The sequence below is a fragment of the Mustelus asterias genome, chromosome 22, assembly GCF_964213995.1.
Source record: "Mustelus asterias chromosome 22, sMusAst1.hap1.1, whole genome shotgun sequence".
NCBI lineage: Eukaryota > Metazoa > Chordata > Chondrichthyes > Carcharhiniformes > Triakidae > Mustelus > Mustelus asterias.
In genome coordinates this window covers 70,594,488-70,610,038 of record NC_135822.1, presented here as the reverse complement: position 1 = coordinate 70,610,038, position 15,551 = coordinate 70,594,488, and positions in this window count along the sequence as shown.

Below are 15,551 nucleotides of genomic sequence, written 5' to 3'. Positions count from 1 at the left end.
CCCAGGGGTCCAGCGGATGGACAGAGGAAAGCTGGAGGCCTTCATGGCAGATTCCAATGTCATGATGTTGCCTTGTCCCAGTATCTGAACAACTCGGATTGGGAAACGGTGCAGCTTCCAGACAAGTGAAAGTCATGCAAATGAGTTCCTGGAAAAGCTGGCAAGGGAAATCCCCATGACAAGCAGTGGGAAAGGATGTCGTGATGCAATAACCAGACACTAGTTGTATTGTCTTCCACACAGAGCTGTGGAGTCAAGGGATTATTGCGATGTTGCAAAGCACAGTTATAACAGAGAGAAAAGTGGAAAGTCAGATCCAAGTAGAATCAAAGAATCTCCACAGTGCAGGAGGAGGCCATTCAGCCCATCAAGTCTGCCCCGGCCACAATCCCACCCAACCCCTATTCCCATAACCCCGTGCATTTTCCCAAGCTAGTCCCCCTGACACTAAGGGGCAATTTAGCATGGCCAATCCAACTAACCCGCACATCTTTGGAGTGTGGGAGGAAACCAGAGCACCCGGAGGAAACCCACGCAGACATGGGAAGAACGTACAGACTCCGCACAAATAGTGACCCAAGCCGGGAATCGCACCCAAGTTCCTGGCACTGTGAGGCAGCAGGGCTAATCACTGTGCCACTGTGCCACCCTGTGTGCCACCGTGTCACCCTGTGTTTGTGCTAAATGTTTATTCACCTGGGATCTTTCTCCCCAGAACCGCTCTTTGGAACTTCACAACTTTAGCTTTTCTTGTTGCCCCCATCCCCCCTTCCCCACCCTGAATTCTTCTCACGTGACTCAGTCCAGATCACCGTAACCAGGCACCTTGGCGCATTCTGTTATGTTAAGCTCACTTCACAGATGCCAGTTGTTGGCGTGGCAACCACGGTCAGAAAGAAAGACTTGACATTAACATCACATCTTTCAGACCTTGAGGACATTCCAACGGGGCCAATGAAGAATGTCTAGAGGGGTTACTGTTGCTATTTATCAAAAATTGGAGGGTGAAATATTTGCCATCATGACATAAATGGACAAAAGACTTCTCAGCATCATTTGATTTGATTTATTATTGTCACATGTACTAACATAGAGTGAAAAGTATTGTTTCTTGCGCGCTGTACAGACAAAGCGTACCGTTCATAGAGAAGGAAAGGAGACCGTGCAGAATGTAGTGTTACAGTCATAGCTAGGGTGTAGAGAAAGATCAACTTAATGAAAGGTAGGTCCATTCAAAAGTCACAGCAGCAGGGAAGAAGCTGTTCTTGAGTCGGTTGGTACGTGACCTCGGACTTTTGTATCTTTTTCCTGATGGAAGAAGGTGGAAGAGAGAATGTCCGGGGTGTGTGAGGTCCTTAATTATGCTGGCTGCTTTGCCGAGACAGCGGGAAGTGTAGGCAGAGTCAATGGATGGGAGGCTGGTTTGCACGATGGATTGGGCTACATTCACAACCTTTTGTAGTTCGTTGCATTCTTGGGCAGAGCAGGAGCCCATACCAAGCTGTGATACAACCAGAAAGAATGCTTTCTAAGGTGCATCTGTAAAAGTTGGTGAGAGTCGTAGCTGACATGCCAAATTTCCTTAGTCATCTGAGAAAGTAGAGGCGTTGGTGGGGCTTTCTTAATTATATCGGCATGGGGGGACCAGGACAGATTGTTGGTGATCTGGACACCTACAAATTTGAAGTTCTCGACCATTTCTACTTCGTCCCTGTTGATGTAGACAGGGGCTTGTTCTCCTCTACGCTTCCTGAAGCCAATGACAATCTCTTTCGTTTTGTTGACATTGAGGGAGAGATTATTGTTGCTGCACCAATTCACCAGATTCTCTATCTCATTCATGTACCCCGTCTCATCATCGTTTGAGATCCGGCCCACTACGGTGGTGTCGTCAGCAAACTTGAAAATCGATTTGGAGGGGAATTTGGCCACACATCATGGGCAAGAGAGACACGCCTCAAAGAAAGGCAAGAGTGGAGAGTACTTTTCTGCATCTCATCGAGATCACATCACCCCCATCAATAATATTAGAACCAGGGTGAATTTCCAGCACAGGAGCAGGCTATTCAATCCAACTCTATTGGTCTATCCCTTTCTCCCTCACGTGTGGATCCAGCTTCCCAGTGAATACATTAGCTTGAATGCTTTGATCAAAAAGATCGTAGAATGATGATTGGACAGAACGAGGCCATTTAGCCCATCTTGTCTGGACTACCTTGCTGTAAGAGTAATGGATGGCCAAACATGTGCAACTTGGACAGAAAATGCTGGAAAATCTCAGCGGGTCTGACAGCATCTGTGGAGAGAGAATGGAGCCAAACGTTTCAAGTCAAGATGGCTCTCCACAGATGCTGTCAGACCACCTGAGATTTTCCAGCATGTTCTGTTTTTGTCTCGGATTCCAGCATCGGCAGTATTTTGCTTTAACAGCAGAGCTTGAGGGCAGCTCAGCAATGAATGGAAGGCTCGGTGTCCCTCCAGGGTACAGTCCACGTGACGGAGCACAGTCTCTAAACACCACCCAAAACGGGAGACTTCATGACAACCATAGACAGGATGAGAGCACTGTCCCAACACCGCAACAAGGGAGAGCTAGAAGTCACAGCTGGTGCAGGATCAGGCGGGGTAAAGATTGGAGGAGTGGGAGAGCTGTAGAACTAGTTTCCACAGAACTCAATAAGGAAAGTGTCTTCCCACCATGAAGCTTATTCAATGGAATCCTGTGCACTCAGGTGGCCTTGAGTAGATGGCGCAGATTTTGCTTTTTTTCATTCATTCGTGGGACATGGGCGTTGCTGGCTGAGCCAACATTTATTACCCACCCCTAGTTGCTCTTGGAAGGCAGTTGAGAGTCAACCACATTGCTGTGGCTCTGGAGTCACATGTAGGCCAGACCAGGTAAGGATGGCAGATTTCCTTCCCTAAAGAACATTCGTGAACCAGATGGGTTTTTGCGACAATCGACAATGGTTTCATGGCCATCAGTAGATTCATAATTCCAGATATTTTCTTTATTGGATTCAAATTCCACCATTTGCCATGGCGGGATTTGAACCCGGGTCTCCCAGTACATTACCCTGGGTCTCTGCATTAATAGTCCAGTGACAAGACCACTATGCCACCGCCTCCCCGATTAATATTGATATCAATATTGAGCAGATGATTTGACAGTCCTCACCTGTGAGTAATGTGTTCTTTGACCTGCAGTGTACGTGTCTTCCTGTTTGGATGCTGGGCAGCCTATTGTGAGTGTGTCAATAATCCCTGTTGTTAGGACGTTAATAAGTGAAGGCCCTCCAATGACAAAGGGATTAGCACACAGCGTTGAATTTTTTCTGGGCTTTGGAGTTTGTGTCAAGCTGGTGCTTGATGATTCATCCATCACAAAATCAGTTGAGTTTGGATCAGCACCACCAACGTTCACAGAGGAGATCTGAAGAGAAGTTCAAGCTCCCCAAAAACTCTGGTGTCCCGCATGCCAAAACTGACCGACCAACACTCGCTCCCAGTCTGGACAAAGTGCTGATTTTACAATTCACATCCTCCAGAACCTCGTCTTGCCTGATGTAATCTGCACCCGAGCTTTGACTGTAACACTAAATTCTGCACCCTCTCCTCTCCTTCTCCCCTTGGTTGGATTTATTATTGTCACATGTATTGGTATACAGTGAAAAGTATTGTTTCTTGCGCGCTATACAGACAGAGCATACCGTTCATAGAGAAGGAAAGGAGAGAGTGCAGAATGTAGTGTTACAGTCACAGCTAGGGTGTAGAGAAAGATCAACTTAATGCGAGGTAGGTCCATTGAAAAGTCTGATGGCAGCAGGGAAGAAGTTGTTCTTGAGTCGGTTGGTACGTGACCTCAGACTTTTGTATCTTTTTCCCGACGGAAGGTGGAAGAGAGAATGTCGGGGGTGCGTGGGGTCCTTGATTATGCTGGCTGCTTTTCCGAGGCAGCGGGAAATGTAGACAGAGTCAACGGATGGGAGGCTGGTTTCTGTGATGGACTGGCTCTTCTCGGCCTTTTGGCTAAGATCAAGTGTAGTATGGTCGGCACCCCATGGTCGGCTGCACTTGGTCGAGGTCATTAGGTTACGCTGAGCCTTCATATGTTTCATATGAAGCAATTTTTAAAAGCGGCATCTCGGCCTTTGGCTAAGATGCAAATGAGCTCAAGTCTTGGAGGAGGAACCTCCCCCTTCTCCAATCAGCTTGGCTCATGTAGATCAGGCCCAGGACAGGCTGGTTTGGTCGCTCGCCCTGTCTTGTCAGCCTGGATCTGAAATGTCTCAACTTGTTGAGACTCTGAATTGGATTTGATTTGATTGAATTGGAAAAGTATTAAAAAAATGTTTTAAAAACTGGCTACATTCACAACCTTTTGTAGTTTCTTGTGGTCTGGGGCAGAGCAGCTCTCTGTACTCTATGAACAGTATACTTTGTCCGTATAGCATAGACAGTGTACAGTGAAACAATACTTTTCACTGTATCCCAATTTTTGTGACAATAATAAATCAAATCAAAATCAAATCTAAACAAAATAATCTCCTCCCATCCCCCAAACTGAGAGGTTATCTGCACTGCTCTAATTCCAGCCACTTCCTCTCTTCCAGATTCACATTGCTTCCCCATTGGCTGTCTCTGCTGTTAGCTGCTGGAGGCCTCAGCTTTGGAATTCTCTCTGTAAATCTCTCGCTCAGTCTCCTTAAGATCTACCTCTTTAACCAAGCTTCTGCTCAGCTGTGATTCAGGGTCACACTGGATCTGAGAATGCCCCTGTAGTGGAGCTTGGAACTGCATTCAATGGCACGCATTACTGCAACACCAATGCAAGTTCCTGGGACTTCCTAGCCGATGCTCAGGATGCCTGGAATGAACCAATGCAACCCAATTCATCCCCTCTATCACCTCCGCCCTGTCTGTATCTCTCTTACCATGAGCTGATATGTCTCTATTAACACTGTCTTACACACTTACTGCCCTTGCATCCTCAATTTTATTATGTATTTTCTTACCAAAGTAAGGTGCATGAAGAACCACAATGTAAGCTTCTTAACTTAAACACTGGCAAACACTTTATTCCAGGTGTGCACTGTCCCACAGTCAGGACCTCGACTGCTTAACCAAGTCCCACCCTGGGAGGAGCTAACCCCCCTCAGGGGTCACATGACCCGCACTCTTAAAAGGGGCAGTATGCACCCCAATCCCCCCCCACCCACCCCTGGACATACAAATATCACAGACGGAGTTTTCCAGCCACGAAACTGGAAAATCCCGCCCGAGGTCAACGGACCTTTCCATGGTCCGTCCCCCGCCTGCTCCGATTCCCAAGACGGGCAGAAGGGGAAAATTCACCACCTCTTCAGTAAAATAGACTCGGTTTAAAAAGGTGCGCTTCGGTTCAGTTGCGAGTCCCCACACTCCTGAGGTGAGACGTCTGACTGCGGTGCTGTTTGCTCATTCAACTGAACTGGAACAGGCTGAAGGGGCTGAATGGCCTGTTTATCCTCACGCTATCAAAGGAGAGAAGGGGGTTTCTTCCTGTCAGTCGAGCATAGCTCCTCCTTCACAGAATCATAGAATGTGCGGCACGGAGACAGGCCCTTCAGCCCAAACTGGTCCATGCCGACCAGAAGGCCCATCGAAGCGAACCCCATTTGCCTGCATTTGGTCCATATCCTTCTGAACCTTTCCTATCCATCTACCTGTCCAAATGCCTTTTAAACAGTCAATGTCTCTGCCTCAACCACTCCCTCTGGCAGCTCATTCCACACACCCACCACCCTCTGTGTAAAAACGTTGCCCCTCAGGTTCCCATTAATTCTTTCCCCTCTTAACTGAAACCTCTGCCCTCTAGTTCTCGTTTCTTCTTGGCAAGTGTGCAATGTTAAATCAGCTTATCCTGCCTCTTGTGAGGCTGAAAGAATTTATGGGTTGTGATGAGTGTTTGAAACATCATAATACGATGGGACAAGTGTGGGAAAATGGGATTAGTGTGCCTTTAGTGGTAGTCATTGTTGGTGCAGACTCGATGGGCCAAAGGGTCTTTTCTGTGCTGCATGACTCTCTGACTCGATACAAGTCTCAAGGGGTGATCAGTAAGTTTGCGGACGACACAAAACTGGCAGGACTTGCAGATAGTGAGGAACATTGTCAGAGGCTACAGAAGGATATAGATAGGCTGGAAATTTGGGCAAGGAAATGGCAGATGGAGTTCAATCCTGATAAATGCGAAGTGATGCATTTTGGTGGGAATAATGTAGGGAGGAGCTACACGATAAATGGAAGAACCATAAAGGGTGTAGAGATGCAGAGGGACCTGGGTGTGCAAGTCCACAGATCTTTGAAGGTGACGTCACAGGTGGAGAAGGTGGTGAAGAAGGCATATGGCATGCTTGCCTTTATAGGACGGGGCATAGAGTATAAAAGTTGGGGTCTGATGTTGCAGATGTATAGAACGTTGGTTCGGCCGCATTTGGAATACTGCGTCCAGTTCTGGTCGCCACACTACCAGAAGGACGTGGAGGCTTTGGAGAGAGTGCAGAGGAGGTTTACCAGGATGTTGCCTGGTATGGAGGGGCTTGGTTATGAGGAGAGATTGGGGAAACTGGGGTTGTTCTCCTTGGAAAGACGGAGGATGAGGGGAGACTTAATAGAGGTGTATAAAATTATGAAAGGCATAGATAGGGTGAACGGTGGGAAGCTTTTCCCCGGGTCGGTGGTGACGTTCACGAGGGGTCATAGGTTCAAGGTGAAGGGGGGGAGGTTTAACACAGATATCAGAAGGACATATTTCACACAGAGGGTCGTGGGGGCCTGGAATGTGTTGCCGGGCAAGGTGGTGGAGGCGGACACACTGGGAACGTTTAAGACTTATCTAGACAGCTATATGAACGGAGTGGGAATGGAGGGATACAAAAGAGTGATCTAGTTTGGACCAGGGAGCGGCGCGGGCTAATTGTTCCTGTTTTCTCGTTTCAAGGCTTCATTCTACGATCATCTTGCTGGTGCCAGTACAGAGTGAGACTGCGGATAGTTGGGAACCTGTCTCGGGGGCAGGGGATTCATATGGTGTTCGTGGAAGTGGAAATGACTAGGGTTGGGAAGCATTTTCCGATCGGGGCCATTGTGATCTCCTGGACTCGTTTCGATCGCCTCAGGGGGTCGGAGAGGAATTTCCCAGATTTTTTTTTCCCCATATTGGCCCTGGGGTTTTTCACTCTGGGTTTTCGCCTCTCCCTGGAGATCACATGGTCTGGAATGGGGGGGTGGGGGTAAGTTAATAGGTTGTAATGAACAAAGCATCGTAGCTGTGAGGGACAGCTCGGTGGATAGGATATTGGTATGTAGATAGGCTGGAAAATTGGGCGGGGATCCTGGATTCAGGATTCAATCCTGGACCGGGGAGCGGCGCGGGCTTGGAGGGCCGAAGGGCCTGTTCCTGTGCTGTATTGTTCTTTGTTCTTTGTTCTTTGAAGCCACATGTCCTCGCTGTGTGACTTAATGTTGGCTGTATAAGGCTCTGGTCAGACCCCATTTGGAGTATTGTGAACAGTTTTGGGCCCCATACCTAAGGAAGGATGTGCCGGCCTTGGAAAGGGTCCAGAGGAGGTTCACAAGAATGATCCCTGGAATGAACAGCTTGTCATATGAGGAACAGTTGAGGACTCTGGGTCTGTACTCGTTGGAGTTTAGAAGGATGAGGGGGGACCTTATTGAGACTTACAGGATACTGCGAGGCCTGTATAGAGTGAACGTGGAGAGGATGTTTCCACTAGTAGGAAAAACTAGAACCAGAGGGCACAACTTCAGGCTGAAGGGACGATCCTTTAAAGCAGAGATGAGGAGGAATTTCTTCAGCCAGAGAGTGGTGAATCTGTGGAACTCTTTGCCGCAGAAGGCTGTGGAGGCCAGGTCATTGAGTGTCTTTAAGACAGAGATAGATAGGTTCTTGATTAATAAGGGGGTCAGGGGTTTTGGGGAAAAGGCAGGAGAATGGGGATGAGAAAAATATCAGCCATGATTGAAAGGCAGAGCAGACTCGATGGGCTGAGTGGCCTAATTCTGCTCCCATGTCTTATGGTCTTAATGTCACATTAGCATTTGCTTCCTGCAATACCAAAGAAGAGGGGCGGCACAGTGGTTAGCACTGCTGCCTCACAGCGCCAGGGACCCAGGTTCGATCCCCGGCTTGGGTCACTGTCTGTGTGGAGTTTGCACGGTCTCCCCGTGTCTGTGTGAGTTTCCTCCAGGTGCTCCGGATTCCTCCCACAGACCCAAAGATGTGCGAGTTAGGTGCATTGGCCATGCTAAATTGTCCATGATTGTCAGGGGGATTAGCAGGGTAAATACGTGGGGTTATGGGGATAGGATCTGGGTGGGATCATTGTCGGTGCAGGCTCGATGGGCGGAATGGCCTCCTTCTGCACTGTAGGATTCTATGAGACTGGATGTACAGGGCACTAAGACCAGCTCACCTACTCGTAGTCTGGGTATTTCACTGCGTACGTGTATCTGATAACTGGCTGTGTACACCATCACACCTGGAAACCCGCAGGGTGACACACTGTTATATAATCTCCCTGTTTATGTGTATAACACACCCTTCTGATTCCCCCAGCCTTTCTCCCAATGCTATCGGGAAAGTTGCTTCGAACTTTGACACTTCGAGGTGACAGGAATTATTGAGTGTTGTAGTATGGTCTCAGCAAAGCCAGGCAGCGACAGTGGAGGGAGAAAGGGAGTTAACATCTGTGACCTCTCTTTGGAAGGGGTAAAGTTAGAAAGGTATCATAGAATCCCTACAATGCAGAAGGAGGCCATTCGGCCCATCGAGTCTGCACCGACCACAATCCCACCCAGGCCCTATCCCCATAACCCCATGTATTTACACTACTAATCCCCTTCACACTCAGGGTCAATTTAGCATGGCCAATCTACCTCACCCGCACATCTTTGGACGGTGGGAGGAAACCGGAGCACCCAGAGGAAACCCACGCAGACACAGGGAGAACATGCCAACTCCACACAGACAGTGACCCAAGCCGGGAATCGAACCCAGGTCCCTGGGCACTGGGAGGCAAGTGTTAACCACTGTGCCACCGTGCCACCCCTGTATTGAGTGTGGGCAGGATGGGGCAAGGACAAAAGGAACTATGCTTAATCTTTCAATTACCCAGAAGATAAAAACCAGTACAATGGGGAAATAAGAATGCTTGTCCAAACTGTTCTAATTCCTTCTTTATGGTGAGCACTTGCCAACAATTTCACACCATAAACTCTGTCCTCTGTTTCGTTTCCTTTTATTTTTGCACTCAGCACCATACACACACTCAAGGTATATCTATTTTTTCCCCCTTACCCCATCACCATGCCCTCTGGAAGACTAACTCTGCTGCCATTCAATCTCTCCTAGGCCGTGTCCCACAGCCCCAGCTCAGTCTCAAGAGCCGCTTCCATTTCTAACATTCTCCAGGTCTGATGAAGTGTCACAGGCCCAAAATGTGGACTCTGTCTCTCTAACGGTGCAGATACCTGCTGAGTGCGGCACTCAGATTTGTCTGTTCTGACTTCAGATTTCCAGCACTGGGAGCACTTCCCAGAAGTACAATAAGGGGTCTAACTGGCACACATGCAACATCTGGAGAGATGGGACACTGGGGAGCAGATATATAGGAAGGAAATGAGTAAACAGAGGCTCTCGGAGGAGCCAGTCAGATAGTATTGGGCTGAACTATCCCATTTGGAACTTCATTCACAGTCACTTTGGACACTTCTTTTTGCAGTGCTGTTGAAATGCAGCTGTTTTCAGAAGAATGAACTTGCATTTCACAACATCCCAAATTATGGTGGCGCGGTGGTTAGCGCTGCTGCCTCCCAGTGCCAGGGACCTGGGTTCGATTCCCGGCTTGGGTCACTGTCTGTGTGGAGTTTGCACGTTCTCCCCCGTGTCTGCGTGGGTTTCCTCCGGGTGCTCCGGTTTCCTCCCACAGTCCAAAGATGTGCAGGTTGGGCAGATTGGCCGTGCTAAATTGCCCCTTAGTGTCAGGGGGATTAGACCATAAGACATAGCAGCAGAATTAGGCCACTCGGCCCATCGAGTCTGCTCCACCATTCAATCATGGTTGATATTTTTCTCATCCCCATTCTCCTGTCTTTTCCCCATAACCCCTGATCCCCTTGTTAATCAAGAACCTATCTATCAGAACCTATCCATTAGCAGGGTAAATACGTGGGGTTTTGGGAATAGGGCCTGGGTGGGATTGTTGTCAGTGCAGGCCAGATGGGCCATAGAAACATAGAGGATAGGAGCAGGAGGAGGCCACTCGGTCCTTCGAGCCTGCTCCGCTATTCATCACGATCATGGCTGATTGTCCAACTCAATAGCCTCATCCTGCTTTCTCCCCATAACCTTTGATCCCATTCGCCCCAAGTGCTATCTCTAGCCGAATGGCCTCCTCTGCACCGTTGGGATTCCATAGCTTCACAGTAGTGACTGGTGTCCCAGTGGATGCGTCAAGTCCCACACTCAGCAGTGTGATGTTTGGTGAGGGACAAATATTAGTCCATATTGAAAACTGTTGTGGTTTCCTCCCACTGGGAAGAAACAGCCGCCCAGTCAGTATTGGCCAGGTTAGAAGAAGATAACTCAGTGCCTTCACAGAGAGATCCAGCATAGTAACTCCATCTGGAAGGATCCGGCGTGACACTCAGTCTCCAGTGTCCTCAGTGCTTCCTTGTCAGGGTTGTTTAGCTGTACGGGGAAGTGGGTTTATATTATTATTATATTATTATAATGGGCGGCACGGTAGCACAGTGGTTAGCACTGTTGCTTCACAGCTTGGGTCACTGTCTGTGTTGGGTTTGCACATTCTCCTCGTGCCTGTGTGGGTTTCCTCCGGTTTCCTCCCACAGTCCAAAGATGTGCGGGTTAGGTTGATTGGCCGTGCTAAAATTGTCCAGAGATGCATAGGTTAGAGGGATTAGTGGGTAAATATGTAGGGATATGGAGGTAGGGCCTGGGTGGGATTGTGGTCTGTGCAGACTCGATGGGCCGAATGGCCTCTTTGTGTCGTGTTTCTATGATTCTATGATCTATGATATTGTTGACTTACACACGCTGACTCAGCACCTTCCTATTTACTTATCAGCACTGTTCCACCCTCAGCAGGTGCTGCCCAGGGCTGTGTGACTGTGAAAACCATGATTACCTATCAATAACATACATCGCTGATAACGGCTGGTCCTTGCCCACCCTCCCTGTATACTCAGTGTGTGCTGGCAGGCTATTCAGGCACAGTATAGCAGAATAGCCTGCAAACTCCCACAAACAGCAGATCAAATAAACAATCACCACGCATCTGACTCCACTTCAGGGATAGAGACTGACCAGGACGCTGGAGACAACTTCCTGACACTTCTTCACATTGTGCGGTGGTGGATATTTCACATCCATGTGTGCGAGAGAACAGGCAGATACACTCCAAAAGGACAGAAGAACTTATGTGGGTGGCGTGGTGGCACAGTGGTTAGCACTGCTGCCTCACAGCTCCAGGGACCCGGGTTCAATTCCCTGTCTGTGTGGAGTTTGCACATTCTCCCCGTGTCTGCGTGGGTTTCCTCCGGGTGCTCCGATTTCCTTCCACAGTCCAAAGATGTGCGGGTTAGGTGGATTGGCCATGCTAAATTGCCCGTATTGTCCTGGGATGCGTAGGCTAGAGGGATTAGTGGGGTAAATGTGTGGGGTTGTGTGGATAGGGCCTGGGGTGGGATTGTTGTTGGTGCAGACCCAATGGGCTGAATGGCCTCCTTCTACACTGTACAGTTTCTATGTTCTAACTAGGAGCAGGAGTAGGCCATCTGGCCCCTCGAGCCTGCTCCGCCATTCAATAAGATCATGGCTGATCTTTTCGTGGACTCAGCTCCACTTACCCACCTGCTCACCATAATCGAATTCCTTTACTGTTCAAAAATCTATCTATCCTTGTCTTAAAAACATTCAATGAGGTAGCCTCAACTGCTTCACTGGGCAGGGAATTCCACAGATTCACAATCCTTGTGAAAAAATCCAAAGGGTTGAGAATAATTGGAATTCCCTGCACTCATTCTGCTTCCCCTTATTTTGAGGCTATGCCCCCTAGTTCTAGTTTCACCCGCAGGAAACAACTTCCCTGCTTCTATCTTATCTATTCCCTTCATAATCTTACATGTTTCCATAAGATTTCCCCTCAATCTTCTGAATTCCAATGAGTATAGCCCCAGTCTACTCAGTCTCTTCTCATAAGCCAACCCTCTCAACTCTGGAATCAACCTAGTGAATCTCCTCTGCACCCCCTCCAGTGCCAGTATATCCTTTCCCAAGTAAGGAGACCAGAGCTGTACACGGTACTCCAGGTGTGGCCTCACCAGCACCTTATACAACCAGGAGAGTCGTCCTGACAGTGCAGCGTGCCCACAGGAATGTACTGAAGGGTCAGTACGGTAATCTTGAAGCTATACTTTCCTGACTCAGAAATTAGAGTGTTACCTCTCGAGCTACGGCCGACAATCACTCACTCACCTTCCAGAAACTCCTCCTGTTTCCAAGCAGTGGAATTGTTGCACGACCACGTCACAATGTCCTGCTGTTCCTCTTTGCACAGCTCTCATCAATTCTTGACTTTGGTGGGGGATAGACGGCAGTCAACAAAACAGCCTTGGCTGCGTCACCCACCTCAGGGCGACACGGTGGCACAGTGGGTTAGCACGGCTGCCTCACAGTGCCAGGGACCCGGGTTCGATTCCCGGCTCGGGTCACTGTCTTGTGCGGAGTCCGCACATTCTCCCCGTGTCTGCGTGGGTTTCCTCCGGGTGCTCCACTTTCCTCCCACAGTCTGAAAGACGTGCTGGTTAGGGTGCATTGGCCGCGCTAAATTGCCCCTTCGTGTCAGGGGGACTAGCGAGGGTAAATGCATAGGGTTACAGGGATAGGGCCTGGGTGGGATTGTTGTCAGTGCAGGCTTGATGGGCCGAATGGCCTCCTTCTGCATTGTGGGATTCCATGATTCTATGAGCAGGTAGAATAGCTTCTTTTCCAGTATCCACAGTGAAAATCACAAGGTGACCTTTGGAAAGGAACTTGTTCCGATAATCCGGAATGTTACTTTCTAACAGAAGGACAGGACACAACAGTATAAACTGATGACGTGTTAGATCACTGACTGTATTGAACCTCTCTCTGATTTCAGACAGGAATAACTACAAGAGGTCTGCATTCCCACTGCTCACTGATATGTCCTTGTCATGCAGTGAGGGGAACACCAAACTACACCTCATTTATACTCAAAGAGCACACTGACACTCACACGCAAGGGGGGAGCCAGTGGCATAATCACTGGACTAGTCATCCAGAGACCCAGAGCAAGATCTAGGGACTGGGTTCGAATCCCGCCATGGCAGATGGTGGAATTTGAATTCAATAAAAAATATCTGGAATTGAGAATCTACTGATGACCAGGAAACCATTGTCGATTGTCGGAAAAAGCCATCTGGTTCACTAATGTCCTTTCGGGAAGGAAATCTGCCTGGTCTGGCCTACATGTGACTCCAGAGCCACAGAAACATGGTTAACTCTCAACTGCCCTCTGAAATGGAGGGCAGTTAGGGATAGGCAATAAATGCTGGGCCCAACCAGTGACGCCCACGTCCCATAAATACATTTTTAAAAAATCACCAGGAAATGGAAATACTCAACAAGTCAGGCAGTAACGGTGGATGGAGAGTTAACATCCTCACTCCGTCATTGGAACAGCTTTCGATGCTGGGGGTGGGTTGGAATGTGGTACAGGAAGACCATCTGATCCTTCATGTCGACACTTGACGTTTTCTGGGCTCAACGTTAAGTTCAACGTTGTCAGATTATCTCAGATACGAGAAAGGAATTCTTCACTGACAGACAGCAGAGTAGAAATGGAGAATCAAGGTACATTGGCAACCTGGGCCGAGAGTTCGAGAAATGAAAGAACTTGCGCTTAAATAGCACTTTGCACAACTTCATAATATCCCCTAGTGTATTCCAGTACCATGCCTGTATTTCACAAGGAGTGTTGTCATATCAAATCTGGTAACACAGAGGGACTCGGCTATAAACACTTTGTGCCTCGAATATCATTTCCTCATTCCTGCTCTCTCTCCTCCTGTCTGAGCCCTTATCTCAGTCAGGGTCCCCGAGTTACAGACTGAAATTGATTTCCTTTGGCTTGTGTCGGTGTGAAGAGAGAGAGAGAGGAGCACAAAGTGATCTCAGGCAAATGAGGAAGCATTTCTACACAGGGTCAACGTGGGGTAGAACCTTTGAAACTCTCTTCCCCAAATTTTCATTTCAATCAGAGTTTGGTTCCCAAACAGATAGGAGACAAAGGACGATCACAGATCAGCCCTGGTCTCATTCGCCAGCAGAACAAAAGGCCAAGCGTCCTCCTGAACTCTTACTTTTCTTTGGTTGAAATCATACTCCTCTCTCCAACTTCCCAATTTGCTTCCTAACTTTGGAATTGCGGTCCCTGGAATTTGAATTCTGTCCCACAGGAGCCGAGTGTGAATGGGAGCATGATGATGTTCATGATGTAAGGGCAACACCAATAGTGAGCTGACCGTGAGGCTTCGAGAGAGCGAGACGCTGACTAGTCTGTACTCTGAATACTATATGCTTACCCTGAGGCCTTTGCAAATAGTTCTTAGAACAGAGTTTGAACTACCTCAGGTCTGTCAAAAGGAAGCAAAGCCTCAAGACTGGAAAGTTTGGTGAATGAAAGCTCACTAACTCAGCATTTCATAGAGATAGAATCCCTACAGGGGAAGGAGGCCATTCGGCCCATTGAGTCTGCACTGACAACAATCCCACCCAGGCCCTATCACTGTAACCCCATGTATTTACCCTGCTAGTCCCCCTTTTATACATTCATTTCATGATGCTGGCAAGTTTCCCTGTTTCTGCTTGAGGCTGTCTGCTGTTAGTTAATCAGTCAGTTAAAAACTCAGCACACAACTATGTCCACTTATGCAGTGTCTTTAACATGGCAAAGCTGTCCAGTTAGCCACTACACAGGTGAAACTTAACATTGATCCAAGTACAGAAATATTCAGACAGGTGAGGCGGGCTTTAAAAAGGAGAGAGAGGCATTTAAACTTTATTTATTAGTGTCACAAGTCGGCTGACACTAATACTGCAATGAAATTACTGTGGAAATCTCCCAGTCGCCACACTCCAGCGCCTGTTTGGGTACAAGGAGGGAGCAGTTACATGTTGGATCAGGAGGACATCACAGGGATCGGAAGGATTAATCGGGTCTGCGGGTAATTGCAGAGATAGTGAGGGGAGGGTCCATGGAGGGATTTGAACCAGATTTGAGATGTGGGAGTTTGCACTGTCGGATTGCTGGTGGAAAGCACTTGTTCCGTATGACCACGCGTCATCCCTCACACAGGAAGGAGCTGTATTGCAGAGTGCGGAGAGGTTAAAGAGAGGAGGCTGCGCACTGTGTAAAACATCTTCTTCTCAATGTCTGGCAGAT